The sequence below is a fragment of the Ranitomeya variabilis genome, chromosome 2 (genome assembly GCF_051348905.1).
Source record: "Ranitomeya variabilis isolate aRanVar5 chromosome 2, aRanVar5.hap1, whole genome shotgun sequence".
NCBI lineage: Eukaryota > Metazoa > Chordata > Amphibia > Anura > Dendrobatidae > Ranitomeya > Ranitomeya variabilis.
The window spans coordinates 516,251,121-516,278,461 of NC_135233.1; the positions used below are offsets into that span (position 1 = coordinate 516,251,121).

Genomic DNA, 27,341 nt, shown 5'->3' on the forward strand with positions numbered 1-27,341 from the left:
TGTTGAGATATCATGGAACTCTTGGCACACTTGTGGAAATAAAGTTTAGGAGATATTAATTTACCATTGTGTATTAATTGTAGATTTGCACTACAGCTTTAGAGCCTTTTTTCACCATGATTCATGAGTTCATATGTGCTTTTTAGCACAAAAAAACTGCAGCCAGTTATTTTTCGTGCGTGTGGTTCCATGGTGTAATGGTTAGCACTCTGGACTCTGAATCCAGCGATCTGAGTTCAAATCTCAGTGGAACCTGGGCAGCTCTTTGTACATGTGTTTCAGTTTTTGCACTTACACTGAGTTCTCCTGTGCCAAAGGTTTAACATAAAAATATAAAAAGAGAAAGTTAAAATCAACATGCAAAACAAAGATTTGAATGTTCCAAGCATCCATGGAGTGATCACTTTGAGTTCTATGGCCAAATCTACCTTTAAAGCAGGATTACGGAAACTTAAAATTGACTTTAAGTTACAGCACTCTTACGAACTGTGTCACGCAAAGCAACCATACCCTTTGATTTATGTCAATGTTCACATAACACTTTTTCCAGGTGTATGAAACTGACAAGGATTTGAAGCTGAAATGGCTTCAGGAAATGTTGGCGTTTTCTTCCTGAATCATCTTTTCTTGTGTTTTTCAGAATTTCCTACAGCGGTTTGTAAACATTTTTGGTGGTGTTTTTCTAAAATTATTTTGGGCATCTTTTGAGTCTGTTTTTGTGGCTTTTCTTTGTAGCTCACAAAATGCACCAAAAGTCTCTCAGGAACCTTGAAGGAGTTTTCCTAACCTTGCCATTGAATTGTATTATAAGTATGGAGCTCTTCTAAATGAAAAACACCTGAAAAATGATATGCTTATTTTAGTTAACCGCTTGGCATTTTTGGAAACTTGATGTGGTTAAAAGATGCCCAAAAGCCTGATCATATGAACAGCAAGTCTTTTTTACGTGGAAATTAATTTGTTCAGTGTTTTCAGCATTTTCAGAGTAATTTTCAGGATGTTTTTGGAATGGACCCACTCCAAATCCGCCTTATAAAGATGTAAAAGTCTTAAACTGTGCATGATTTCCATTGATGATGACTTTAAATCAGATTTTTACATTTTACTGGGACCTGGAAATTTGTTTCTATTTTCTGAGATGTTTTCCAGAGGGATAATCACTGATCTTGATCATGGTGCTATAAGAAAAGGAGTTTGATTCTCATCAAAAATCAACGTCTGAGTAGTCGTGGCCGAGTGGTTAAGGCGATGGACTAGAAATCCATTGGGGTTTCCCCGCGCAGGTTCAAATCCTGCCGACTACGAATATGTTCATATAGTTTTTTGACTGATTACCTGAGAAGATAAATTTGCGTGTGTCCTGTTTTATGCCACATGAAGGTGATATGCGAACTTTGGGCAGGGTTTCTAGAACCAGACTGACTTGATTTTTGGATGCATTTTACATAAGCCGATCTGACGCTACATCCCACGTGTGTCATGCCACTAATTAAAAGAAGCGCCATGAGTGCCACCAGGTAAGTGGTGCATCTCCCTCTTTTGTCTAGCAGTTACAGACCACTGCTTTGGCAGATGTACTGAGACATGCACTTTTATTCGCAGCAACCTTGAATTATCTCTTGGATAAAACTTTTTACCACACAATGAAAATTTTTTAGCCACTTCTGGATGAACAGCTTTCTAACAGTATAAGCTTTGCAGTTATTTTTTTCTTACCCTTTTTCCAAGTAACAGATCCAACACTCTATTTACTAGCCACTTTTCATCAACATTTAAAACTGTCATTGTTGAGATATCATAGAACTCTTGGCACACTTGTGGAAATAAAGTTTAGGAGATATTAATTTACCATTGTGTATTAATTGTAGATTTGCACTACAGCTTTAGAGCCTTTTTTCACCATGATTCATGAGTTCATATGTGCTTTTTAGCACAAAAAAACTGCAGCCAGTTATTTTTTGTGCGTGTGGTTCCATGGTGTAATGGTTAGCACTCTGGACTCTGAATCCAGCGATCTGAGTTCAAATCTCAGTGGAACCTGGGCAGCTCTTTGTACATGTGTTTCAGTTTTTGCACTTACACTGAGTTCTCCTGTGCCAAAGGTTTAACATAAAAATATAAAAAGAGAAAGTTAAAATCAACATGCAAAACAAAGATTTGAATGTTCCAAGCATCCATGGAGTGATCACTTTGAGTTCTATGGCCAAATCTACCTTTAAAGCAGGATTACGGAAACTTAAAATTGACTTTAAGTTACAGCACTCTTACGAACTGTGTCACGCAAAGCAACCATACCCTTTGATTTATGTCAATGTTCACATAACACTTTTTCCAGGTGTATGAAACTGACAAGGATTTGAAGCTGAAATGGCTTCAGGAAATGTTGGCGTTTTCTTCCTGAATCATCTTTTCTTGTGTTTTTCAGAATTTCCTACAGCGGTTTGTAAACATTTTTGGTGGTGTTTTTCTAAAATTATTTTGGGCATCTTTTGAGTCTGTTTTTGTGGCTTTTATTTGTAGCTCACAAAATGCACCAAAAGTCTCTCAGGAACCTTGAAGGAGTTTTCCTAACCTTGCCATTGAATTGTATTATAAGTATGGAGCTCTTCTAAATGAAAAACACGTGAAAAATGATATGCTTATTTTAGTTAACCGCTTGGCATTTTTGGAAACTTGATGTGGTTAAAAGACGCCCAAAAGCCTGATCATATGAACAGCAAGTCTTTTTTACGTGGAAATTAATTTGTTCAGTGTTTTCAGCATTTTCAGAGTAATTTTCAGGATGTTTTTGGAATGGACCCACTCCAAATCCGCCTTATAAAGATGTAAAAGTCTTAAACTGTGCATGATTTCCATTGATGATGACTTTAAATCAGATTTTTACATTTTACTGGGACCTGGAAATTTGTTTCTATTTTCTGAGATGTTTTCCAGAGGGATAATCACTGATCTTGATCATGGTGCTATAAGAAAAGGTGTTTGATTCTCATCAAAAATCAATGTCTGAGTAGTCGTGGCCGAGTGGTTAAGACGATGGACTAGAAATCCATTGGGGTTTCCCCGCGCAGGTTCAAATCCTGCCGACTACGAATATGTTCATATAGTTTTTTGACTGATTACCTGAGAAGATAAATTTGCGTGTGTCCTGTTTTATGCCACATGAAGGTGATATGCGAACTTTGGGCAGGGTTTCTAGAACCAGACTGACTTGATTTTTGGATGCATTTTATATAAGCCGATCTGACGCTACATCCCACGTGCGTCATGCCACTAATTAAAAGAAGCGCCATGAGTGCCACCAGGTAAGTGGTGCATCTCCCTCTTTTGTCTAGCAGTTACAGACCACTGCTTTGGCAGATGTACTGAGACATGCACTTTTATTCACAGCAACCTTGAATTATCTCTTGGATAAAACTTTTTACCACACAATGAAAATTTTTTAGCCACTTCTGGATGAACAGCTTTCTAACAGTATAAGTTTTGCAGTTATTTTTTTCTTACCCTTTTTCCAAGTAACAGATCCAACACTCTATTTACTAGCCACTTTTCATCAACATTTAAAACTGTCATTGTTGAGATATCATGGAACTCTTGGCACACTTGTGGAAATAAAGTTTAGGAGATATTAATTTACCATTGTGTATTAATTGTAGATTTGCACTACAGCTTTAGAGCCTTTTTTCACCATGATTCATGAGTTCATATGTGCTTTTTAGCACAAAAAAACTGCAGCCAGTTATTTTTTTGTGCGTGTGATTCCATGGTGTAATGGTTAGCACTCTGGACTCTGAATCCAGCGATCTGAGTTCAAATCTCAGTGGAACCTGGGCAGCTCTTTGTACATGTGTTTCAGTTTTTGCACTTACACTGAGTTCTCCTGTGCCAAAGGTTTAACATAAAAAGATAAAAAGAGAAAGTTAAAATCAACATGCAAAACAAAGATTTGAATGTTCCAAGCATCCATGGAGTGATCACTTTGAGTTCTATGGCCAAATCTACCTTTAAAGCAGGATTACGGAAACTTAAAATTGACTTTAAGTTACAGCACTCTTACGAACTGTGTCACGCAAAGCAACCATACCCTTTGATTTATGTCAATGTTCACATAACACTTTTTCCAGGTGTATGAAACTGACAAGGATTTGAAGCTGAAATGGCTTCAGGAAATGTTGGCGTTTTCTTCCTGAATCATCTTTTCTTGTGTTTTTCAGAATTTCCTACAGCGGTTTGTAAACATTTTTGGTGGTGTTTTTCTAAAATTATTTTGGGCATCTTTTGAGTCTGTTTTTGTGGCTTTTCTTTGTAGCTCACAAAATGCACCAAAAGTCTCTCAGGAACCTTGAAGGAGTTTTCCTAACCTTGCCATTGAATTGTATTATAAGTATGGAGCTCTTCTAAATGAAAAACACCTGAAAAATGATATGCTTATTTTAGTTAACCGCTTGGCATTTTTGGAAACTTGATGTGGTTAAAAGATGCCCAAAAGCCTGATCATATGAACAGCAAGTCTTTTTTACGTGGAAATTAATTTGTTCAGTGTTGTCAGCATTTTCAGAGTAATTTTCAGGATGTTTTTGGAATGGACCCACTCCAAATCCGCCTTATAAAGATGTAAAAGTCTTAAACTGTGCATGATTTCCATTGATGATGACTTTAAATCAGATTTTTACATTTTACTGGGACCTGGAAATTTGTTTCTATTTTCTGAGATGTTTTCCAGAGGGATAATCACTGATCTTGATCATGGTGCTATAAGAAAAGGTGTTTGATTCTCATCAAAAATCAACGTCTGAGTAGTCGTGGCCGAGTGGTTAAGGCGATGGACTAGAAATCCATTGGGGTTTCCCCGCGCAGGTTCAAATCCTGCCGACTACGAATATGTTCATATAGTTTTTTGACTGATTACCAGAGAAGATAAATTTGCGTGTGTCCTGTTTTATGCCACATGAAGGTGATATGCGAACTTTGGGCAGGGTTTCTAGAACCAGACTGACTTGATTTTTGGATGCATTTTATATAAGCCGATCTGACGCTACATCCCACGTGTGTCATGCCACTAATTAAAAGAAGAGCCATGAGTGCCACCAGGTAAGTGGTGCATCTCCCTCTTTTGTCTAGCAGTTACAGACCACTGCTTTGGCAGATGTACTGAGACATGCACTTTTATTCACAGCAACCTTGAATTATCTCTTGGATAAAACTTTTTACCACACAATGAAAATTTTTTAGCCACTTCTGGATGAACAGCTTTCTAACAGTATAAGTTTTGCAGTTATTTTTTTCTTACCCTTTTTCCAAGTAACAGATCCAACACTCTATTTACTAGCCACTTTTCATCAACATTTAAAACTGTCATTGTTGAGATATCATGGAACTCTTGGCACACTTGTGGAAATAAAGTTTAGGAGATATTAATTTACCATTGTGTATTAATTGTAGATTTGCACTACAGCTTTAGAGCCTTTTTTCACCATGATTCATGAGTTCATATGTGCTTTTTAGCACAAAAAAACTGCAGCCAGTTATTTTTTGTGCGTGTGGTTGCATGGTGTAATGGTTAGCACTCTGGACTCTGAATCCAGCGATCTGAGTTCAAATCTCAGTGGAACCTGGGCAGCTCTTTGTACATGTGTTTCAGTTTTTGCACTTACACTGAGTTCTCCTGTGCCAAAGGTTTAACATAAAAAGATAAAAAGAGAAAGTTAAAATCAACATGCAAAACAAAGATTTGAATGTTCCAAGCATCCATGGAGTGATCACTTTGAGTTCTATGGCCAAATCTACCTTTAAAGCAGGATTACGGAAACTTAAAATTGACTTTAAGTTACAGCACTCTTACGAACTGTGTCACGCAAAGCAACCATACCCTTTGATTTATGTCAATGTTCACATAACACTTTTTCCAGGTGTATGAAACTGACAAGGATTTGAAGCTGAAATGGCTTCAGGAAATGTTGGCGTTTTCTTCCTGAATCATCTTTTCTTGTGTTTTTCAGAATTTCCTACAGCGGTTTGTAAACATTTTTGGTGGTGTTTTTCTAAAATTATTTTGGGCATCTTTTGAGTCTGTTTTTGTGGCTTTTCTTTGTAGCTCACAAAATGCACCAAAAGTCTCTCAGGAACCTTGAAGGAGTTTTCCTAACCTTGCCATTGAATTGTATTATAAGTATGGAGCTCTTCTAAATGAAAAACACCTGAAAAATGATATGCTTATTTTAGTTAACCGCTTGGCATTTTTGGAAACTTGATGTGGTTAAAAGATGCCCAAAAGCCTGATCATATGAACAGCAAGTCTTTTTTACGTGGAAATTAATTTGTTCAGTGTTTTCAGCATTTTCAGAGTAATTTTCAGGATGTTTTTGGAATGGACCCACTCCAAATCCGCCTTATAAAGATGTAAAAGTCTTAAACTGTGCATGATTTCCATTGATGATGACTTTAAATCAGATTTTTACATTTTACTGGGACCTGGAAATTTGTTTCTATTTTCTGAGATGTTTTCCAGAGGGATAATCACTGATCTTGATCATGGTGCTATAAGAAAAGGTGTTTGATTCTCATCAAAAATCAACGTCTGAGTAGTCGTGGCCGAGTGGTTAAGGCGATGGACTAGAAATCCATTGGGGTTTCCCCGCGCAGGTTCAAATCCTGCCGACTACGAATATGTTCATATAGTTTTTTGACTGATTACCTGAGAAGATAAATTTGCGTGTGTCCTGTTTTATGCCACATGAAGGTGATATGCGAACTTTGGGCAGGGTTTCTAGAACCAGACTGACTTGATTTTTGGATGCATTTTATATAAGCCGATCTGACGCTACATCCCACGTGTGTCATGCCACTAATTAAAAGAAGCGCCATGAGTGCCACCAGGTAAGTGGTGCATCTCCCTCTTTTGTCTAGCAGTTACAGACCACTGCTTTGGCAGATGTACTGAGACATGCACTTTTATTCACAGCAACCTTGAATTATCTCTTGGATAAAACTTTTTACCACACAATGAAAATTTTTTAGCCACTTCTGGATGAACAGCTTTCTAACAGTATAAGCTTTGCAGTTATTTTTTTCTTACCCTTTTTCCAAGTAACAGATCCAACACTCTATTTACTAGCCACTTTTCATCAACATTTAAAACTGTCATTGTTGAGATATCATGGAACTCTTGGCACACTTGTGGAAATAAAGTTTAGGAGATATTAATTTACCATTGTGTATTAATTGTAGATTTGCACTACAGCTTTAGAGCCTTTTTTCACCATGATTCATGAGTTCATATGTGCTTTTTAGCACAAAAAAACTGCAGCCAGTTATTTTTTGTGCGTGTGGTTCCATGGTGTAATGGTTAGCACTCTGGACTCTGAATCCAGCGATCTGAGTTCAAATCTCAGTGGAACCTGGGCAGCTCTTTGTACATGTGTTTCAGTTTTTGCACTTACACTGAGTTCTCCTGTGCCAAAGGTTTAACATAAAAATATAAAAAGAGAAAGTTAAAATCAACATGCAAAACAAAGATTTGAATGTTCCAAGCATCCATGGAGTGATCACTTTGAGTTCTATGGCCAAATCTACCTTTAAAGCAGGATTACGGAAACTTAAAATTGACTTTAAGTTACAGCACTCTTACGAACTGTGTCACGCAAAGCAACCATACCCTTTGATTTATGTCAATGTTCACATAACACTTTTTCCAGGTGTATGAAACTGACAAGGATTTGAAGCTGAAATGGCTTCAGGAAATGTTGGCGTTTTCTTCCTGAATCATCTTTTCTTGTGTTTTTCAGAATTTCCTACAGCGGTTTGTAAACATTTTTGGTGGTGTTTTTCTAAAATTATTTTGGGCATCTTTTGAGTCTGTTTTTGTGGCTTTTCTTTGTAGCTCACAAAATGCACCAAAAGTCTCTCAGGAACCTTGAAGGAGTTTTCCTAACCTTGCCATTGAATTGTATTATAAGTATGGAGCTCTTCTAAATGAAAAACACCTGAAAAATGATATGCTTATTTTAGTTAACCGCTTGGCATTTTTGGAAACTTGATGTGGTTAAAAGACGCCCAAAAGCCTGATCATATGAACAGCAAGTCTTTTTTACGTGGAAATTAATTTGTTCAGTGTTTTCAGCATTTTCAGAGTAATTTTCAGGATGTTTTTGGAATGGACCCACTCCAAATCCGCCTTATAAAGATGTAAAAGTCTTAAACTGTGCATGATTTCCATTGATGATGACTTTAAATCAGATTTTTACATTTTACTGGGACCTGGAAATTTGTTTCTATTTTCTGAGATGTTTTCCAGAGGGATAATCACTGATCTTGATCATGGTGCTATAAGAAAAGGTGTTTGATTCTCATCAAAAATCAACGTCTGAGTAGTCGTGGCCGAGTGGTTAAGGCGATGGACTAGAAATCCATTGGGGTTTCCCCGCGCAGGTTCAAATCCTGCCGACTACGAATATGTTCATATAGTTTTTTGACTGATTACCTGAGAAGATAAATTTGCGTGTGTCCTGTTTTATGCCACATGAAGGTGATATGCGAACTTTGGGCAGGGTTTCTAGAACCAGACTGACTTGATTTTTGGATGCATTTTATATAAGCCGATCTGACGCTACATCCCACGTGTGTCATGCCACTAATTAAAAGAAGCGCCATGAGTGCCACCAGGTAAGTGGTGCATCTCCCTCTTTTGTCTAGCAGTTACAGACCACTGCTTTGGCAGATGTACTGAGACATGCACTTTTATTCACAGCAACCTTGAATTATCTCTTGGATAAAACTTTTTACCACACAATGAAAATTTTTTAGCCACTTCTGGATGAACAGCTTTCTAACAGTATAAGCTTTGCAGTTATTTTTTTCTTACCCTTTTTCCAAGTAACAGATCCAACACTCTATTTACTAGCCACTTTTCATCAACATTTAAAACTGTCATTGTTGAGATATCATGGAACTCTTGGCACACTTGTGGAAATAAAGTTTAGGAGATATTAATTTACCATTGTGTATTAATTGTAGATTTGCACTACAGCTTTAGAGCCTTTTTTCACCATGATTCATGAGTTCATATGTGCTTTTTAGCACAAAAAAACTGCAGCCAGTTATTTTTTGTGCGTGTGGTTCCATGGTGTAATGGTTAGCACTCTGGACTCTGAATCCAGCGATCTGAGTTCAAATCTCAGTGGAACCTGGGCAGCTCTTTGTACATGAGTTTCAGTTTTTGCACTTACACTGAGTTCTCCTGTGCCAAAGGTTTAACATAAAAAGATAAAAAGAGAAAGTTAAAATCAACATGCAAAACAAAGATTTGAATGTTCCAAGCATCCATGGAGTGATCACTTTGAGTTCTATGGCCAAATCTACCTTTAAAGCAGGATTACGGAAACTTAAAATTGACTTTAAGTTACAGCACTCTTACGAACTGTGTCACGCAAAGCAACCATACCCTTTGATTTATGTCAATGTTCACATAACACTTTTTCCAGGTGTATGAAACTGACAAGGATTTGAAGCTGAAATGGCTTCAGGAAATGTTGGCGTTTTCTTCCTGAATCATCTTTTCTTGTGTTTTTCAGAATTTCCTACAGCGGTTTGTAAACATTTTTGGTGGTGTTTTTCTAAAATTATTTTGGGCATCTTTTGAGTCTGTTTTTGTGGCTTTTCTTTGTAGCTCACAAAATGCACCAAAAGTCTCTCAGGAACCTTGAAGGAGTTTTCCTAACCTTGCCATTGAATTGTATTATAAGTATGGAGCTCTTCTAAATGAAAAACACCTGAAAAATGATATGCTTATTTTAGTTAACCGCTTGGCATTTTTGGAAACTTGATGTGGTTAAAAGATGCCCAAAAGCCTGATCATATGAACAGCAAGTCTTTTTTACGTGGAAATTAATTTGTTCAGTGTTTTCAGCATTTTCAGAGTAATTTTCAGGATGTTTTTGGAATGGACCCACTCCAAATCCGCCTTATAAAGATGTAAAAGTCTTAAACTGTGCATGATTTCCATTGATGATGACTTTAAATCAGATTTTTACATTTTACTGGGACCTGGAAATTTGTTTCTATTTTCTGAGATGTTTTCCAGAGGGATAATCACTGATCTTGATCATGGTGCTATAAGAAAAGGTGTTTGATTCTCATCAAAAATCAACGTCTGAGTAGTCGTGGCCGAGTGGTTAAGGCGATGGACTAGAAATCCATTGGGGTTTCCCCGCGCAGGTTCAAATCCTGCCGACTACGAATATGTTCATATAGTTTTTTGACTGATTACCTGAGAAGATAAATTTGCGTGTGTCCTGTTTTATGCCACATGAAGGTGATATGCGAACTTTGGGCAGGGTTTCTAGAACCAGACTGACTTGATTTTTGGATGCATTTTATATAAGCCGATCTGACGCTACATCCCACGTGTGTCATGCCACTAATTAAAAGAAGCGCCATGAGTGCCACCAGGTAAGTGGTGCATCTCCCTCTTTTGTCTAGCAGTTACAGACCACTGCTTTGGCAGATGTACTGAGACATGCACTTTTATTCACAGCAACCTTGAATTATCTCTTGGATAAAACTTTTTACCACACAATGAAAATTTTTTAGCCACTTCTGGATGAACAGCTTTCTAACAGTATAAGCTTTGCAGTTATTTTTTTCTTACCCTTTTTCCAAGTAACAGATCCAACACTCTATTTACTAGCCACTTTTCATCAACATTTAAAACTGTCATTGTTGAGATATCATGGAACTCTTGGCACACTTGTGGAAATAAAGTTTAGGAGATATTAATTTACCATTGTGTATTAATTGTAGATTTGCACTACAGCTTTAGAGCCTTTTTTCACCATGATTCATGAGTTCATATGTGCTTTTTAGCACAAAAAAACTGCAGCCAGTTATTTTTTGTGCGTGTGGTTCCATGGTGTAATGGTTAGCACTCTGGACTCTGAATCCAGCGATCTGAGTTCAAATCTCAGTGGAACCTGGGCAGCTCTTTGTACATGTGTTTCAGTTTTTGCACTTACACTGAGTTCTCCTGTGCCAAAGGTTTAACATAAAAATATAAAAAGAGAAAGTTAAAATCAACATGCAAAACAAAGATTTGAATGTTCCAAGCATCCATGGAGTGATCACTTTGAGTTCTATGGCCAAATCTACCTTTAAAGCAGGATTACGGAAACTTAAAATTGACTTTAAGTTACAGCACTCTTACGAACTGTGTCACGCAAAGCAACCATACCCTTTGATTTATGTCAATGTTCACATAACACTTTTTCCAGGTGTATGAAACTGACAAGGATTTGAAGCTGAAATGGCTTCAGGAAATGTTGGCGTTTTCTTCCTGAATCATCTTTTCTTGTGTTTTTCAGAATTTCCTACAGCGGTTTGTAAACATTTTTGGTGGTGTTTTTCTAAAATTATTTTGGGCATCTTTTGAGTCTGTTTTTGTGGCTTTTCTTTGTAGCTCACAAAATGCACCAAAAGTCTCTCAGGAACCTTGAAGGAGTTTTCCTAACCTTGCCATTGAATTGTATTATAAGTATGGAGCTCTTCTAAATGAAAAACACCTGAAAAATGATATGCTTATTTTAGTTAACCGCTTGGCATTTTTGGAAACTTGATGTGGTTAAAAGACGCCCAAAAGCCTGATCATATGAACAGCAAGTCTTTTTTACGTGGAAATTAATTTGTTCAGTGTTTTCAGCATTTTCAGAGTAATTTTCAGGATGTTTTTGGAATGGACCCACTCCAAATCCGCCTTATAAAGATGTAAAAGTCTTAAACTGTGCATGATTTCCATTGATGATGACTTTAAATCAGATTTTTACATTTTACTGGGACCTGGAAATTTGTTTCTATTTTCTGAGATGTTTTCCAGAGGGATAATCACTGATCTTGATCATGGTGCTATAAGAAAAGGTGTTTGATTCTCATCAAAAATCAACGTCTGAGTAGTCGTGGCCGAGTGGTTAAGGCGATGGACTAGAAATCCATTGGGGTTTCCCCGCGCAGGTTCAAATCCTGCCGACTACGAATATGTTCATACAGTTTTTTGACTGATTACCTGAGAAGATAAATTTGCGTGTGTCCTGTTTTATGCCACATGAAGGTGATATGCGAACTTTGGGCAGGGTTTCTAGAACCAGACTGACTTGATTTTTGGATGCATTTTATATAAGCCGATCTGACGCTACATCCCACGTGCGTCATGCCACTAATTAAAAGAAGCGCCATGAGTGCCACCAGGTAAGTGGTGCATCTCCCTCTTTTGTCTAGCAGTTACAGACCACTGCTTTGGCAGATGTACTGAGACATGCACTTTTATTCACAGCAACCTTGAATTATCTCTTGGATAAAACTTTTTACCACACAATGAAAATTTTTTAGCCACTTCTGGATGAACAGCTTTCTAACAGTATAAGTTTTGCAGTTATTTTTTTCTTACCCTTTTTCCAAGTAACAGATCCAACACTCTATTTACTAGCCACTTTTCATCAACATTTAAAACTGTCATTGTTGAGATATCATGGAACTCTTGGCACACTTGTGGAAATAAAGTTTAGGAGATATTAATTTACCATTGTGTATTAATTGTAGATTTGCACTACAGCTTTAGAGCCTTTTTTCACCATGATTCATGAGTTCATATGTGCTTTTTAGCACAAAAAAACTGCAGCCAGTTATTTTTTGTGCGTGTGATTCCATGGTGTAATGGTTAGCACTCTGGACTCTGAATCCAGCGATCTGAGTTCAAATCTCAGTGGAACCTGGGCAGCTCTTTGTACATGAGTTTCAGTTTTTGCACTTACACTGAGTTCTCCTGTGCCAAAGGTTTAACATAAAAAGATAAAAAGAGAAAGTTAAAATCAACATGCAAAACAAAGATTTGAATGTTCCAAGCATCCATGGAGTGATCACTTTGAGTTCTATGGCCAAATCTACCTTTAAAGCAGGATTACGGAAACTTAAAATTGACTTTAAGTTACAGCACTCTTACGAACTGTGTCACGCAAAGCAACCATACCCTTTGATTTATGTCAATGTTCACATAACACTTTTTCCAGGTGTATGAAACTGACAAGGATTTGAAGCTGAAATGGCTTCAGGAAATGTTGGCGTTTTCTTCCTGAATCATCTTTTCTTGTGTTTTTCAGAATTTCCTACAGCGGTTTGTAAACATTTTTGGTGGTGTTTTTCTAAAATTATTTTGGGCATCTTTTGAGTCTGTTTTTGTGGCTTTTCTTTGTAGCTCACAAAATGCACCAAAAGTCTCTCAGGAACCTTGAAGGAGTTTTCCTAACCTTGCCATTGAATTGTATTATAAGTATGGAGCTCTTCTAAATGAAAAACACCTGAAAAATGATATGCTTATTTTAGTTAACCGCTTGGCATTTTTGGAAACTTGATGTGGTTAAAAGATGCCCAAAAGCCTGATCATATGAACAGCAAGTCTTTTTTACGTGGAAATTAATTTGTTCAGTGTTTTCAGCATTTTCAGAGTAATTTTCAGGATGTTTTTGGAATGGACCCACTCCAAATCCGCCTTATAAAGATGTAAAAGTCTTAAACTGTGCATGATTTCCATTGATGATGACTTTAAATCAGATTTTTACATTTTACTGGGACCTGGAAATTTGTTTCTATTTTCTGAGATGTTTTCCAGAGGGATAATCACTGATCTTGATCATGGTGCTATAAGAAAAGGTGTTTGATTCTCATCAAAAATCAACGTCTGAGTAGTCGTGGCCGAGTGGTTAAGGCGATGGACTAGAAATCCATTGGGGTTTCCCCGCGCAGGTTCAAATCCTGCCGACTACGAATATGTTCATATAGTTTTTTGACTGATTACCTGAGAAGATAAATTTGCGTGTGTCCTGTTTTATGCCACATGAAGGTGATATGCGAACTTTGGGCAGGGTTTCTAGAACCAGACTGACTTGATTTTTGGATGCATTTTATATAAGCCGATCTGACGCTACATCCCACGTGTGTCATGCCACTAATTAAAAGAAGAGCCATGAGTGCCACCAGGTAAGTGGTGCATCTCCCTCTTTTGTCTAGCAGTTACAGACCACTGCTTTGGCAGATGTACTGAGACATGCACTTTTATTCACAGCAACCTTGAATTATCTCTTGGATAAAACTTTTTACCACACAATGAAAATTTTTTAGCCACTTCTGGATGAACAGCTTTCTAACAGTATGTTTTGCAGTTATTTTTTTCTTACCCTTTTTCCAAGTAACAGATCCAACACTCTATTTACTAGCCACTTTTCATCAACATTTAAAACTGTCATTGTTGAGATATCATGGAACTCTTGGCACACTTGTGGAAATAAAGTTTAGGAGATATTAATTTACCATTGTGTATTAATTGTAGATTTGCACTACAGCTTTAGAGCCTTTTTTCACCATGATTCATGAGTTCATATGTGCTTTTTAGCACAAAAAAACTGCAGCCAGTTATTTTTTGTGCATGTGGTTCCATGGTGTAATGGTTAGCACTCTGGACTCTGAATCCAGCGATCTGAGTTCAAATCTCAGTGGAACCTGGGCAGCTCTTTGTACATGTGTTTCAGTTTTTGCACTTACACTGAGTTCTCCTGTGCCAAAGGTTTAACATAAAAATATAAAAAGAGAAAGTTAAAATCAACATGCAAAACAAAGATTTGAATGTTCCAAGCATCCATGGAGTGATCACTTTGAGTTCTATGGCCAAATCTACCTTTAAAGCAGGATTACAGAAACTTAAAATTGACTTTAAGTTACAGCACTCTTACGAACTGTGTCACGCAAAGCAACCATACCCTTTGATTTATGTCAATGTTCACATAACACTTTTTCCAGGTGTATGAAACTGACAAGGATTTGAAGCTGAAATGGCTTCAGGAAATGTTGGCGTTTTCTTCCTGAATCATCTTTTCTTGTGTTTTTCAGAATTTCCTACAGCGGTTTGTAAACATTTTTGGTGGTGTTTTTCTAAAATTATTTTGGGCATCTTTTGAGTCTGTTTTTGTGGCTTTTCTTTGTAGCTCACAAAATGCACCAAAAGTCTCTCAGGAACCTTGAAGGAGTTTTCCTAACCTTGCCATTGAATTGTATTATAAGTATGGAGCTCTTCTAAATGAAAAACACCTGAAAAATGATATGCTTATTTTAGTTAACCGCTTGGCATTTTTGGAAACTTGATGTGGTTAAAAGACGCCCAAAAGCCTGATCATATGAACAGCAAGTCTTTTTTACGTGGAAATTAATTTGTTCAGTGTTTTCAGCATTTTCAGAGTAATTTTCAGGATGTTTTTGGAATGGACCCACTCCAAATCCGCCTTATAAAGATGTAAAAGTCTTAAACTGTGCATGATTTCCATTGATGATGACTTTAAATCAGATTTTTACATTTTACTGGGACCTGGAAATTTGTTTCTATTTTCTGAGATGTTTTCCAGAGGGATAATCACTGATCTTGATCATGGTGCTATAAGAAAAGGTGTTTGATTCTCATCAAAAATCAACGTCTGAGTAGTCGTGGCCGAGTGGTTAAGGCGATGGACTAGAAATCCATTGGGGTTTCCCCGCGCAGGTTCAAATCCTGCTGACTACGAATATGTTCATACAGTTTTTTGACTGATTACCTGAGAAGATAAATTTGCGTGTGTCCTGTTTTATGCCACATGAAGGTGATATGCGAACTTTGGGCAGGGTTTCTAGAACCAGACTGACTTGATTTTTGGATGCATTTTATATAAGCCGATCTGACGCTACATCCCACGTGCGTCATGCCACTAATTAAAAGAAGCGCCATGAGTGCCACCAGGTAAGTGGTGCATCTCCCTCTTTTGTCTAGCAGTTACAGACCACTGCTTTGGCAGATGTACTGAGACATGCACTTTTATTCACAGCAACCTTGAATTATCTCTTGGATAAAACTTTTTACCACACAATGAAAATTTTTTAGCCACTTCTGGATGAACAGCTTTCTAACAGTATAAGTTTTGCAGTTATTTTTTTCTTACCCTTTTTCCAAGTAACAGATCCAACACTCTATTTACTAGCCACTTTTCATCAACATTTAAAACTGTCATTGTTGAGATATCATGGAACTCTTGGCACACTTGTGGAAATAAAGTTTAGGAGATATTAATTTACCATTGTGTATTAATTGTAGATTTGCACTACAGCTTTAGAGCCTTATTTCACCATGATTCATGAGTTCATATGTGCTTTTTAGCACAAAAAAACTGCAGCCAGTTATTTTTTGTGCGTGTGATTCCATGGTGTAATGGTTAGCACTCTGAATCCAGCGATCTGAGTTCAAATCTCAGTGGAACCTGGGCAGCTCTTTGTACATGTGTTTCAGTTTTTGCACTTACACTGAGTTCTCCTGTGCCAAAGGTTTAACATAAAAAGATAAAAAGAGAAAGTTAAAATCAACATGCAAAACAAAGATTTGAATGTTCCAAGCATCCATGGAGTGATCACTTTGAGTTCTATGGCCAAATCTACCTTTAAAGCAGGATTACGGAAACTTAAAATTGACTTTAAGTTACAGCACTCTTACGAACTGTGTCACGCAAAGCAACCATACCCTTTGATTTATGTCAATGTTCACATAACACTTTTTCCAGGTGTATGAAACTGACAAGGATTTGAAGCTGAAATGGCTTCAGGAAATGTTGGCGTTTTCTTCCTGAATCATCTTTTCTTGTGTTTTTCAGAATTTCCTACAGCGGTTTGTAAACATTTTTGGTGGTGTTTTTCTAAAATTATTTTGGGCATCTTTTGAGTCTGTTTTTGTGGCTTTTCTTTGTAGCTCACAAAATGCACCAAAAGTCTCTCAGGAACCTTGAAGGAGTTTTCCTAACCTTGCCATTGAATTGTATTATAAGTATGGAGCTCTTCTAAATGAAAAACACCTGAAAAATGATATGCTTATTTTAGTTAACCGCTTGGCATTTTTGGAAACTTGATGTGGTTAAAAGATGCCCAAAAGCCTGATCATATGAACAGCAAGTCTTTTTTACGTGGAAATTAATTTGTTCAGTGTTTTCAGCATTTTCAGAGTAATTTTCAGGATGTTTTTGGAATGGACCCACTCCAAATCCGCCTTATAAAGATGTAAAAGTCTTAAACTGTGCATGATTTCCATTGATGATGACTTTAAATCAGATTTTTACATTTTACTGGGACCTGGAAATTTGTTTCTATTTTCTGAGATGTTTTCCAGAGGGATAATCACTGATCTTGATCATGGTGCTATAAGAAAAGGTGTTTGATTCTCATCAAAAATCAACGTCTGAGTAGTCGTGGCCGAGTGGTTAAGGCGATGGACTAGAAATCCATTGGGGTTTCCCCGCGCAGGTTCAAATCCTGCCGACTACGAATATGTTCATATAGTTTTTTGACTGATTACCTGAGAAGATAAATTTGCGTGTGTCCTGTTTTATGCCACATGAAGGTGATATGCGAACTTTGGGCAGGGTTTCTAGAACCAGACTGACTTGATTTTTGGATGCATTTTATATAAGCCGATCTGACGCTACATCCCACGTGTGTCATGCCACTAATTAAAAGAAGAGCCATGAGTGCCACCAGGTAAGTGGTGCATCTCCCTCTTTTGTCTAGCAGTTACAGACCACTGCTTTGGCAGATGTACTGAGACATGCACTTTTATTCACAGCAACCTTGAATTATCTCTTGGATAAAACTTTTTACCACACAATGAAAATTTTTTAGCCACTTCTGGATGAACAGCTTTCTAACAGTATGTTTTACAGTTATTTTTTTCTTACCCTTTTTCCAAGTAACAGATCCAACACTCTATTTACTAGCCACTTTTCATCAACATTTAAAACTGTCATTGTTGAGATATCATGGAACTCTTGGCACACTTGTGGAAATAAAGTTTAGGAGATATTAATTTACCATTGTGTATTAATTGTAGATTTGCACTACAGCTTTAGAGCCTTTTTTCACCATGATTCATGAGTTCATATGTGCTTTTTAGCACAAAAAAACTGCAGCCAGTTATTTTTTGTGCGTGTGGTTCCATGGTGTAATGGTTAGCACTCTGGACTCTGAATCCAGCGATCTGAGTTCAAATCTCAGTGGAACCTGGGCAGCTCTTTGTACATGTGTTTCAGTTTTTGCACTTACACTGAGTTCTCCTGTGCCAAAGGTTTAACATAAAAATATAAAAAGAGAAAGTTAAAATCAACATGCAAAACAAAGATTTGAATGTTCCAAGCATCCATGGAGTGATCACTTTGAGTTCTATGGCCAAATCTACCTTTAAAGCAGGATTACAGAAACTTAAAATTGACTTTAAGTTACAGCACTCTTACGAACTGTGTCACGCAAAGCAACCATACCCTTTGATTTATGTCAATGTTCACATAACACTTTTTCCAGGTGTATGAAACTGACAAGGATTTGAAGCTGAAATGGCTTCAGGAAATGTTGGCGTTTTCTTCCTGAATCATCTTTTCTTGTGTTTTTCAGAATTTCCTACAGCGGTTTGTAAACATTTTTGGTGGTGTTTTTCTAAAATTATTTTGGGCATCTTTTGAGTCTGTTTTTGTGGCTTTTCTTTGTAGCTCACAAAATGCACCAAAAGTCTCTCAGGAACCTTGAAGGAGTTTTCCTAACCTTGCCATTGAATTGTATTATAAGTATGGAGCTCTTCTAAATGAAAAACACCTGAAAAATGATATGCTTATTTTAGTTAACCGCTTGGCATTTTTGGAAACTTGATGTGGTTAAAAGACGCCCAAAAGCCTGATCATATGAACAGCAAGTCTTTTTTACGTGGAAATTAATTTGTTCAGTGTTTTCAGCATTTTCAGAGTAATTTTCAGGATGTTTTTGGAATGGACCCACTCCAAATCCGCCTTATAAAGATGTAAAAGTCTTAAACTGTGCATGATTTCCATTGATGATGACTTTAAATCAGATTTTTACATTTTACTGGGACCTGGAAATTTGTTTCTATTTTCTGAGATGTTTTCCAGAGGGATAATCACTGATCTTGATCATGGTGCTATAAGAAAAGGTGTTTGATTCTCATCAAAAATCAACGTCTGAGTAGTCGTGGCCGAGTGGTTAAGGCGATGGACTAGAAATCCATTGGGGTTTCCCCGCGCAGGTTCAAATCCTGCTGACTACGAATATGTTCATACAGTTTTTTGACTGATTACCTGAGAAGATAAATTTGCGTGTGTCCTGTTTTATGCCACATGAAGGTGATATGCGAACTTTGGGCAGGGTTTCTAGAACCAGACTGACTTGATTTTTGGATGCATTTTATATAAGCCGATCTGACGCTACATCCCACGTGCGTCATGCCACTAATTAAAAGAAGCGCCATGAGTGCCACCAGGTAAGTGGTGCATCTCCCTCTTTTGTCTAGCAGTTACAGACCACTGCTTTGGCAGATGTACTGAGACATGCACTTTTATTCACAGCAACCTTGAATTATCTCTTGGATAAAACTTTTTACCACACAATGAAAATTTTTTAGCCACTTCTGGATGAACAGCTTTCTAACAGTATAAGTTTTGCAGTTATTTTTTTCTTACCCTTTTTCCAAGTAACAGATCCAACACTCTATTTACTAGCCACTTTTCATCAACATTTAAAACTGTCATTGTTGAGATATCATGGAACTCTTGGCACACTTGTGGAAATAAAGTTTAGGAGATATTAATTTACCATTGTGTATTAATTGTAGATTTGCACTACAGCTTTAGAGCCTTATTTCACCATGATTCATGAGTTCATATGTGCTTTTTAGCACAAAAAAACTGCAGCCAGTTATTTTTTGTGCGTGTGATTCCATGGTGTAATGGTTAGCACTCTGAATCCAGCGATCTGAGTTCAAATCTCAGTGGAACCTGGGCAGCTCTTTGTACATGTGTTTCAGTTTTTGCACTTACACTGAGTTCTCCTGTGCCAAAGGTTTAACATAAAAAGATAAAAAGAGAAAGTTAAAATCAACATGCAAAACAAAGATTTGAATGTTCCAAGCATCCATGGAGTGATCACTTTGAGTTCTATGGCCAAATCTACCTTTAAAGCAGGATTACGGAAACTTAAAATTGACTTTAAGTTACAGCACTCTTACGAACTGTGTCACGCAAAGCAACCATACCCTTTGATTTATGTCAATGTTCACATAACACTTTTTCCAGGTGTATGAAACTGACAAGGATTTGAAGCTGAAATGGCTTCAGGAAATGTTGGCGTTTTCTTCCTGAATCATCTTTTCTTGTGTTTTTCAGAATTTCCTACAGCGGTTTGTAAACATTTTTGGTGGTGTTTTTCTAAAATTATTTTGGGCATCTTTTGAGTCTGTTTTTGTGGCTTTTCTTTGTAGCTCACAAAATGCACCAAAAGTCTCTCAGGAACCTTGAAGGAGTTTTCCTAACCTTGCCATTGAATTGTATTATAAGTATGGAGCTCTTCTAAATGAAAAACACCTGAAAAATGATATGCTTATTTTAGTTAACCGCTTGGCATTTTTGGAAACTTGATGTGGTTAAAAGATGCCCAAAAGCCTGATCATATGAACAGCAAGTCTTTTTTACGTGGAAATTAATTTGTTCAGTGTTTTCAGCATTTTCAGAGTAATTTTCAGGATGTTTTTGGAATGGACCCACTCCAAATCCGCCTTATAAAGATGTAAAAGTCTTAAACTGTGCATGATTTCCATTGATGATGACTTTAAATCAGATTTTTACATTTTACTGGGACCTGGAAATTTGTTTCTATTTTCTGAGATGTTTTCCAGAGGGATAATCACTGATCTTGATCATGGTGCTATAAGAAAAGGTGTTTGATTCTCATCAAAAATCAACGTCTGAGTAGTCGTGGCCGAGTGGTTAAGGCGATGGACTAGAAATCCATTGGGGTTTCCCCGCGCAGGTTCAAATCCTGCCGACTACGAATATGTTCATATAGTTTTTTGACTGATTACCTGAGAAGATAAATTTGCGTGTGTCCTGTTTTATGCCACATGAAGGTGATATGCGAACTTTGGGCAGGGTTTCTAGAACCAGACTGACTTGATTTTTGGATGCATTTTATATAAGCCGATCTGACGCTACATCCCACGTGTGTCATGCCACTAATTAAAAGAAGCGCCATGAGTGCCACCAGGTAAGTGGTGCATCTCCCTCTTTTGTCTAGCAGTTACAGACCACTGCTTTGGCAGATGTACTGAGACATGCACTTTTATTCACAGCAACCTTGAATTATCTCTTGGATAAAACTTTTTACCACACAATGAAAATTTTTTAGCCACTTCTGGATGAACAGCTTTCTAACAGTATAAGCTTTGCAGTTATTTTTTTCTTACCCTTTTTCCAAGTAACAGATCCAACACTCTATTTACTAGCCACTTTTCATCAACATTTAAAACTGTCATTGTTGAGATATCATGGAACTCTTGGCACACTTGTGGAAATAAAGTTTAGGAGATATTAATTTACCATTGTGTATTAATTGTAGATTTGCACTACAGCTTTAGAGCCTTTTTTCACCATGATTCATGAGTTCATATGTGCTTTTTAGCACAAAAAAACTGCAGCCAGTTATTTTTTGTGCGTGTGGTTCCATGGTGTAATGGTTAGCACTCTGGACTCTGAATCCAGCGATCTGAGTTCAAATCTCAGTGGAACCTGGGCAGCTCTTTGTACATGTGTTTCAGTTTTTGCACTTACACTGAGTTCTCCTGTGCCAAAGGTTTAACATAAAAAGATAAAAAGAGAAAGTTAAAATCAACATGCAAAACAAAGATTTGAATGTTCCAAGCATCCATGGAGTGATCACTTTGAGTTCTATGGCCAAATCTACCTTTAAAGCAGGATTACGGAAACTTAAAATTGACTTTAAGTTACAGCACTCTTACGAACTGTGTCACGCAAAGCAACCATACCCTTTGATTTATGTCAATGTTCACATAACACTTTTTCCAGGTGTATGAAACTGACAAGGATTTGAAGCTGAAATGGCTTCAGGAAATGTTGGCGTTTTCTTCCTGAATCATCTTTTCTTGTGTTTTTCAGAATTTCCTACAGCGGTTTGTAAACATTTTTGGTGGTGTTTTTCTAAAATTATTTTGGGCATCTTTTGAGTCTGTTTTTGTGGCTTTTCTTTGTAGCTCACAAAATGCACCAAAAGTCTCTCAGGAACCTTGAAGGAGTTTTCCTAACCTTGCCATTGAATTGTATTATAAGTATGGAGCTCTTCTAAATGAAAAACACCTGAAAAATGATATGCTTATTTTAGTTAACCGCTTGGCATTTTTGGAAACTTGATGTGGTTAAAAGATGCCCAAAAGCCTGATCATATGAACAGCAAGTCTTTTTTACGTGGAAATTAATTTGTTCAGTGTTTTCAGCATTTTCAGAGTAATTTTCAGGATGTTTTTGGAATGGACCCACTCCAAATCCGCCTTATAAAGATGTAAAAGTCTTAAACTGTGCATGATTTCCATTGATGATGACTTTAAATCAGATTTTTACATTTTACTGGGACCTGGAAATTTGTTTCTATTTTCTGAGATGTTTTCCAGAGGGATAATCACTGATCTTGATCATGGTGCTATAAGAAAAGGTGTTTGATTCTCATCAAAAATCAACGTCTGAGTAGTCGTGGCCGAGTGGTTAAGGCGATGGACTAGAAATCCATTGGGGTTTCCCCGCGCAGGTTCAAATCCTGCCGACTACGAATATGTTCATATAGTTTTTTGACTGATTACCTGAGAAGATAAATTTGCGTGTGTCCTGTTTTATGCCACATGAAGGTGATATGCGAACTTTGGGCAGGGTTTCTAGAACCAGACTGACTTGATTTTTGGATGCATTTTATATAAGCCGATCTGACGCTACATCCCACGTGTGTCATGCCACTAATTAAAAGAAGAGCCATGAGTGCCACCAGGTAAGTGGTGCATCTCCCTCTTTTGTCTAGCAGTTACAGACCACTGCTTTGGCAGATGTACTGAGACATGCACTTTTATTCACAGCAACCTTGAATTATCTCTTGGATAAAACTTTTTACCACACAATGAAAATTTTTTAGCCACTTCTGGATGAACAGCTTTCTAACAGTATAAGTTTTGCAGTTATTTTTTTCTTACCCTTTTTCCAAGTAACAGATCCAACACTCTATTTACTAGCCACTTTTCATCAACATTTAAAACTGTCATTGTTGAGATATCATGGAACTCTTGGCACACTTGTGGAAATAAAGTTTAGGAGATATTAATTTACCATTGTGTATTAATTGTAGATTTGCACTACAGCTTTAGAGCCTTTTTTCACCATGATTCATGAGTTCATATGTGCTTTTTAGCACAAAAAAACTGCAGCCAGTTATTTTTTGTGCGTGTGGTTCCATGGTGTAATGGTTAGCACTCTGGACTCTGAATCCAGCGATCTGAGTTCAAATCTCAGTGGAACCTGGGCAGCTCTTTGTACATGTGTTTCAGTTTTTGCACTTACACTGAGTTCTCCTGTGCCAAAGGTTTAACATAAAAATATAAAAAGAGAAAGTTAAAATCAACATGCAAAACAAAGATTTGAATGTTCCAAGCATCCATGGAGTGATCACTTTGAGTTCTATGGCCAAATCTACCTTTAAAGCAGGATTACGGAAACTTAAAATTGACTTTAAGTTACAGCACTCTTACGAACTGTGTCACGCAAAGCAACCATACCCTTTGATTTATGTCAATGTTCACATAACACTTTTTCCAGGTGTATGAAACTGACAAGGATTTGAAGCTGAAATGGCTTCAGGAAATGTTGGCGTTTTCTTCCTGAATCATCTTTTCTTGTGTTTTTCAGAATTTCCTACAGCGGTTTGTAAACATTTTTGGTGGTGTTTTTCTAAAATTATTTTGGGCATCTTTTGAGTCTGTTTTTGTGGCTTTTCTTTGTAGCTCACAAAATGCACCAAAAGTCTCTCAGGAACCTTGAAGGAGTTTTCCTAACCTTGCCATTGAATTGTATTATAAGTATGGAGCTCTTCTAAATGAAAAACACCTGAAAAATGATATGCTTATTTTAGTTAACCGCTTGGCATTTTTGGAAACTTGATGTGGTTAAAAGACGCCCAAAAGCCTGATCATATGAACAGCAAGTCTTTTTTACGTGGAAATTAATTTGTTCAGTGTTTTCAGCATTTTCAGAGTAATTTTCAGGATGTTTTTGGAATGGACCCACTCCAAATCCGCCTTATAAAGATGTAAAAGTCTTAAACTGTGCATGATTTCCATTGATGATGACTTTAAATCAGATTTTTACATTTTACTGGGACCTGGAAATTTGTTTCTATTTTCTGAGATGTTTTCCAGAGGGATAATCACTGATCTTGATCATGGTGCTATAAGAAAAGGTGTTTGATTCTCATCAAAAATCAACGTCTGAGTAGTCGTGGCCGAGTGGTTAAGGCGATGGACTAGAAATCCATTGGGGTTTCCCCGCGCAGGTTCAAATCCTGCCGACTATGAATATGTTCATACAGTTTTTTGACTGATTACCTGAGAAGATAAATTTGCGTGTGTCCTGTTTTATGCCACATGAAGGTGATATGCGAACTTTGGGCAGGGTTTCTAGAACCAGACTGACTTGATTTTTGGATGCATTTTATATAAGCCGATCTGACGCTACATCCCACGTGCGTCATGCCACTAATTAAAAGAAGCGCCATGAGTGCCACCAGGTAAGTGGTGCATCTCCCTCTTTTGTCTAGCAGTTACAGACCACTGCTTTGGCAGATGTACTGAGACATGCACTTTTATTCACAGCAACCTTGAATTATCTCTTGGATAAAACTTTTTACCACACAATGAAAATTTTTTAGCCACTTCTGGATGAACAGCTTTCTAACAGTATAAGTTTTGCAGTTATTTTTTTCTTACCCTTTTTCCAAGTAACAGATCCAACACTCTATTTACTAGCCACTTTTCATCAACATTTAAAACTGTCATTGTTGAGATATCATGGAACTCTTGGCACACTTGTGGAAATAAAGTTTAGGAGATATTAATTTACCATTGTGTATTAATTGTAGATTTGCACTACAGCTTTAGAGCCTTTTTTCACCATGATTCATGAGTTCATATGTGCTTTTTAGCACAAAAAAACTGCAGCCAGTTATTTTTTGTGCGTGTGATTCCATGGTGTAATGGTTAGCACTCTGGACTCTGAATCCAGCGATCTGAGTTCAAATCTCAGTGGAACCTGGGCAGCTCTTTGTACATGTGTTTCAGTTTTTGCACTTACACTGAGTTCTCCTGTGCCAAAGGTTTAACATAAAAAGATAAAAAGAGAAAGTTAAAATCAACATGCAAAACAAAGATTTGAATGTTCCAAGCATCCATGGAGTGATCACTTTGAGTTCTATGGCCAAATCTACCTTTAAAGCAGGATTACGGAAACTTAAAATTGACTTTAAGTTACAGCACTCTTACGAACTGTGTCACGCAAAGCAACCATACCCTTTGATTTATGTCAATGTTCACATAACACTTTTTCCAGGTGTATGAAACTGACAAGGATTTGAAGCTGAAATGGCTTCAGGAAATGTTGGCGTTTTCTTCCTGAATCATCTTTTCTTGTGTTTTTCAGAATTTCCTACAGCGGTTTGTAAACATTTTTGGTGGTGTTTTTCTAAAATTATTTTGGGCATCTTTTGAGTCTGTTTTTGTGGCTTTTCTTTGTAGCTCACAAAATGCACCAAAAGTCTCTCAGGAACCTTGAAGGAGTTTTCCTAACCTTGCCATTGAATTGTATTATAAGTATGGAGCTCTTCTAAATGAAAAACACCTGAAAAATGATATGCTTATTTTAGTTAACCGCTTGGCATTTTTGGAAACTTGATGTGGTTAAAAGATGCCCAAAAGCCTGATCATATGAACAGCAAGTCTTTTTTACGTGGAAATTAATTTGTTCAGTGTTTTCAGCATTTTCAGAGTAATTTTCAGGATGTTTTTGGAATGGACCCACTCCAAATCCGCCTTATAAAGATGTAAAAGTCTTAAACTGTGCATGATTTCCATTGATGATGACTTTAAATCAGATTTTTACATTTTACTGGGACCTGGAAATTTGTTTCTATTTTCTGAGATGTTTTCCAGAGGGATAATCACTGATCTTGATCATGGTGCTATAAGAAAAGGTGTTTGATTCTCATCAAAAATCAACGTCTGAGTAGTCGTGGCCGAGTGGTTAAGGCGATGGACTAGAAATCCATTGGGGTTTCCCCGCGCAGGTTCAAATCCTGCCGACTACGAATATGTTCATATAGTTTTTTGACTGATTACCTGAGAAGATAAATTTGCGTGTGTCCTGTTTTATGCCACATGAAGGTGATATGCGAACTTTGGGCAGGGTTTCTAGAACCAGACTGACTTGATTTTTAGATGCATTTTATATAAGCCGATCTGACGCTACATCCCACATGTGTCATGCCACTAATTAAAAGAAGAGCCATGAGTGCCACCAGGTAAGTGGTGCATCTCCCTCTTTTGTCTAGCAGTTACAGACCACTGCTTTGGCAGATGTACTGAGACATGCACTTTTATTCACAGCAACCTTGAATTATCTCTTGGATAAAACTTTTTACCACACAATGAAAATTTTTTAGCCACTTCTGGATGAACAGCTTTCTAACAGTATAAGTTTTGCAGTTATTTTTTTCTTACCCTTTTTCCAAGTAACAGATCCAACACTCTATTTACTAGCCACTTTTCATCAACATTTAAAACTGTCATTGTTGAGATATCATTGAACTCTTGGCACACTTGTGGAAATAAAGTTTAGGAGATATTAATTTACCATTGTGTATTAATTGTAGATTTGCACTACAGCTTTAGAGCCTTTTTTCACCATGATTCATGAGTTCATATGTGCTTTTTAGCACAAAAAAACTGCAGCCAGTTATTTTTTGTGCGTGTGGTTCCATGGTGTAATGGTTAGCACTCTGGACTCTGAATCCAGCGATCTGAGTTCAAATCTCAGTGGAACCTGGGCAGCTCTTTGTACATGTGTTTCAGTTTTTGCACTTACACTGAGTTCTCCTGTGCCAAAGGTTTAACATAAAAATATAAAAAGAGAAAGTTAAAATCAACATGCAAAACAAAGATTTGAATGTTCCAAGCATCCATGGAGTGATCACTTTGAGTTCTATGGCCAAATCTACCTTTAAAGCAGGATTACGGAAACTTAAAATTGACTTTAAGTTACAGCACTCTTACGAACTGTGTCACGCAAAGCAACCATACCCTTTGATTTATGTCAATGTTCACATAACACTTTTTCCAGGTGTATGAAACTGACAAGGATTTGAAGCTGAAA

General features: G+C 37.2%; 29 non-coding genes across 29 annotated transcripts; all 29 read left to right on the forward strand.

Moving 5' to 3' along the window:
• The first annotated feature begins 183 nt into the window (after window positions 1-183).
• TRNAQ-CUG (transfer RNA glutamine (anticodon CUG)) lies at window positions 184-255 on the forward strand. The gene has a single exon. It is a non-coding gene; the product is annotated as a tRNA-Gln (tRNA).
• Window positions 256-1,222: 967 nt separating this feature from the next.
• Window positions 1,223-1,304, forward strand: TRNAS-AGA (transfer RNA serine (anticodon AGA)). The gene has a single exon. It is a non-coding gene; the product is annotated as a tRNA-Ser (tRNA).
• Window positions 1,305-1,968: 664 nt separating this feature from the next.
• Window positions 1,969-2,040, forward strand: TRNAQ-CUG (transfer RNA glutamine (anticodon CUG)). Its single transcript has one exon. It is a non-coding gene; the product is annotated as a tRNA-Gln (tRNA).
• Window positions 2,041-3,007: 967 nt separating this feature from the next.
• On the forward strand, window positions 3,008-3,089 carry TRNAS-AGA (transfer RNA serine (anticodon AGA)). Its single transcript has one exon. It is a non-coding gene; the product is annotated as a tRNA-Ser (tRNA).
• Window positions 3,090-3,754: 665 nt separating this feature from the next.
• On the forward strand, window positions 3,755-3,826 carry TRNAQ-CUG (transfer RNA glutamine (anticodon CUG)). Its single transcript has one exon. It is a non-coding gene; the product is annotated as a tRNA-Gln (tRNA).
• Window positions 3,827-4,793: 967 nt separating this feature from the next.
• TRNAS-AGA (transfer RNA serine (anticodon AGA)) lies at window positions 4,794-4,875 on the forward strand. Its single transcript has one exon. It is a non-coding gene; the product is annotated as a tRNA-Ser (tRNA).
• A 664-nt stretch (window positions 4,876-5,539) lies between these two features.
• On the forward strand, window positions 5,540-5,611 carry TRNAQ-CUG (transfer RNA glutamine (anticodon CUG)). Its single transcript has one exon. It is a non-coding gene; the product is annotated as a tRNA-Gln (tRNA).
• Window positions 5,612-6,578: 967 nt separating this feature from the next.
• Window positions 6,579-6,660, forward strand: TRNAS-AGA (transfer RNA serine (anticodon AGA)). The gene has a single exon. It is a non-coding gene; the product is annotated as a tRNA-Ser (tRNA).
• Window positions 6,661-7,324: 664 nt separating this feature from the next.
• Window positions 7,325-7,396, forward strand: TRNAQ-CUG (transfer RNA glutamine (anticodon CUG)). The gene has a single exon. It is a non-coding gene; the product is annotated as a tRNA-Gln (tRNA).
• A 967-nt stretch (window positions 7,397-8,363) lies between these two features.
• TRNAS-AGA (transfer RNA serine (anticodon AGA)) lies at window positions 8,364-8,445 on the forward strand. Its single transcript has one exon. It is a non-coding gene; the product is annotated as a tRNA-Ser (tRNA).
• A 664-nt stretch (window positions 8,446-9,109) lies between these two features.
• Window positions 9,110-9,181, forward strand: TRNAQ-CUG (transfer RNA glutamine (anticodon CUG)). The gene has a single exon. It is a non-coding gene; the product is annotated as a tRNA-Gln (tRNA).
• Window positions 9,182-10,148: 967 nt separating this feature from the next.
• TRNAS-AGA (transfer RNA serine (anticodon AGA)) lies at window positions 10,149-10,230 on the forward strand. The gene has a single exon. It is a non-coding gene; the product is annotated as a tRNA-Ser (tRNA).
• A 664-nt stretch (window positions 10,231-10,894) lies between these two features.
• On the forward strand, window positions 10,895-10,966 carry TRNAQ-CUG (transfer RNA glutamine (anticodon CUG)). The gene has a single exon. It is a non-coding gene; the product is annotated as a tRNA-Gln (tRNA).
• A 967-nt stretch (window positions 10,967-11,933) lies between these two features.
• Window positions 11,934-12,015, forward strand: TRNAS-AGA (transfer RNA serine (anticodon AGA)). The gene has a single exon. It is a non-coding gene; the product is annotated as a tRNA-Ser (tRNA).
• Window positions 12,016-12,679: 664 nt separating this feature from the next.
• Window positions 12,680-12,751, forward strand: TRNAQ-CUG (transfer RNA glutamine (anticodon CUG)). The gene has a single exon. It is a non-coding gene; the product is annotated as a tRNA-Gln (tRNA).
• A 967-nt stretch (window positions 12,752-13,718) lies between these two features.
• TRNAS-AGA (transfer RNA serine (anticodon AGA)) lies at window positions 13,719-13,800 on the forward strand. The gene has a single exon. It is a non-coding gene; the product is annotated as a tRNA-Ser (tRNA).
• Window positions 13,801-14,462: 662 nt separating this feature from the next.
• Window positions 14,463-14,534, forward strand: TRNAQ-CUG (transfer RNA glutamine (anticodon CUG)). Its single transcript has one exon. It is a non-coding gene; the product is annotated as a tRNA-Gln (tRNA).
• A 967-nt stretch (window positions 14,535-15,501) lies between these two features.
• Window positions 15,502-15,583, forward strand: TRNAS-AGA (transfer RNA serine (anticodon AGA)). The gene has a single exon. It is a non-coding gene; the product is annotated as a tRNA-Ser (tRNA).
• A 1,696-nt stretch (window positions 15,584-17,279) lies between these two features.
• On the forward strand, window positions 17,280-17,361 carry TRNAS-AGA (transfer RNA serine (anticodon AGA)). Its single transcript has one exon. It is a non-coding gene; the product is annotated as a tRNA-Ser (tRNA).
• A 662-nt stretch (window positions 17,362-18,023) lies between these two features.
• TRNAQ-CUG (transfer RNA glutamine (anticodon CUG)) lies at window positions 18,024-18,095 on the forward strand. Its single transcript has one exon. It is a non-coding gene; the product is annotated as a tRNA-Gln (tRNA).
• Window positions 18,096-19,062: 967 nt separating this feature from the next.
• TRNAS-AGA (transfer RNA serine (anticodon AGA)) lies at window positions 19,063-19,144 on the forward strand. Its single transcript has one exon. It is a non-coding gene; the product is annotated as a tRNA-Ser (tRNA).
• Window positions 19,145-20,840: 1,696 nt separating this feature from the next.
• On the forward strand, window positions 20,841-20,922 carry TRNAS-AGA (transfer RNA serine (anticodon AGA)). The gene has a single exon. It is a non-coding gene; the product is annotated as a tRNA-Ser (tRNA).
• Window positions 20,923-21,586: 664 nt separating this feature from the next.
• TRNAQ-CUG (transfer RNA glutamine (anticodon CUG)) lies at window positions 21,587-21,658 on the forward strand. Its single transcript has one exon. It is a non-coding gene; the product is annotated as a tRNA-Gln (tRNA).
• A 967-nt stretch (window positions 21,659-22,625) lies between these two features.
• On the forward strand, window positions 22,626-22,707 carry TRNAS-AGA (transfer RNA serine (anticodon AGA)). The gene has a single exon. It is a non-coding gene; the product is annotated as a tRNA-Ser (tRNA).
• Window positions 22,708-23,371: 664 nt separating this feature from the next.
• Window positions 23,372-23,443, forward strand: TRNAQ-CUG (transfer RNA glutamine (anticodon CUG)). Its single transcript has one exon. It is a non-coding gene; the product is annotated as a tRNA-Gln (tRNA).
• Window positions 23,444-24,410: 967 nt separating this feature from the next.
• On the forward strand, window positions 24,411-24,492 carry TRNAS-AGA (transfer RNA serine (anticodon AGA)). Its single transcript has one exon. It is a non-coding gene; the product is annotated as a tRNA-Ser (tRNA).
• A 664-nt stretch (window positions 24,493-25,156) lies between these two features.
• TRNAQ-CUG (transfer RNA glutamine (anticodon CUG)) lies at window positions 25,157-25,228 on the forward strand. The gene has a single exon. It is a non-coding gene; the product is annotated as a tRNA-Gln (tRNA).
• A 967-nt stretch (window positions 25,229-26,195) lies between these two features.
• On the forward strand, window positions 26,196-26,277 carry TRNAS-AGA (transfer RNA serine (anticodon AGA)). The gene has a single exon. It is a non-coding gene; the product is annotated as a tRNA-Ser (tRNA).
• A 664-nt stretch (window positions 26,278-26,941) lies between these two features.
• Window positions 26,942-27,013, forward strand: TRNAQ-CUG (transfer RNA glutamine (anticodon CUG)). The gene has a single exon. It is a non-coding gene; the product is annotated as a tRNA-Gln (tRNA).
• Window positions 27,014-27,341: the final 328 nt, after the last annotated feature.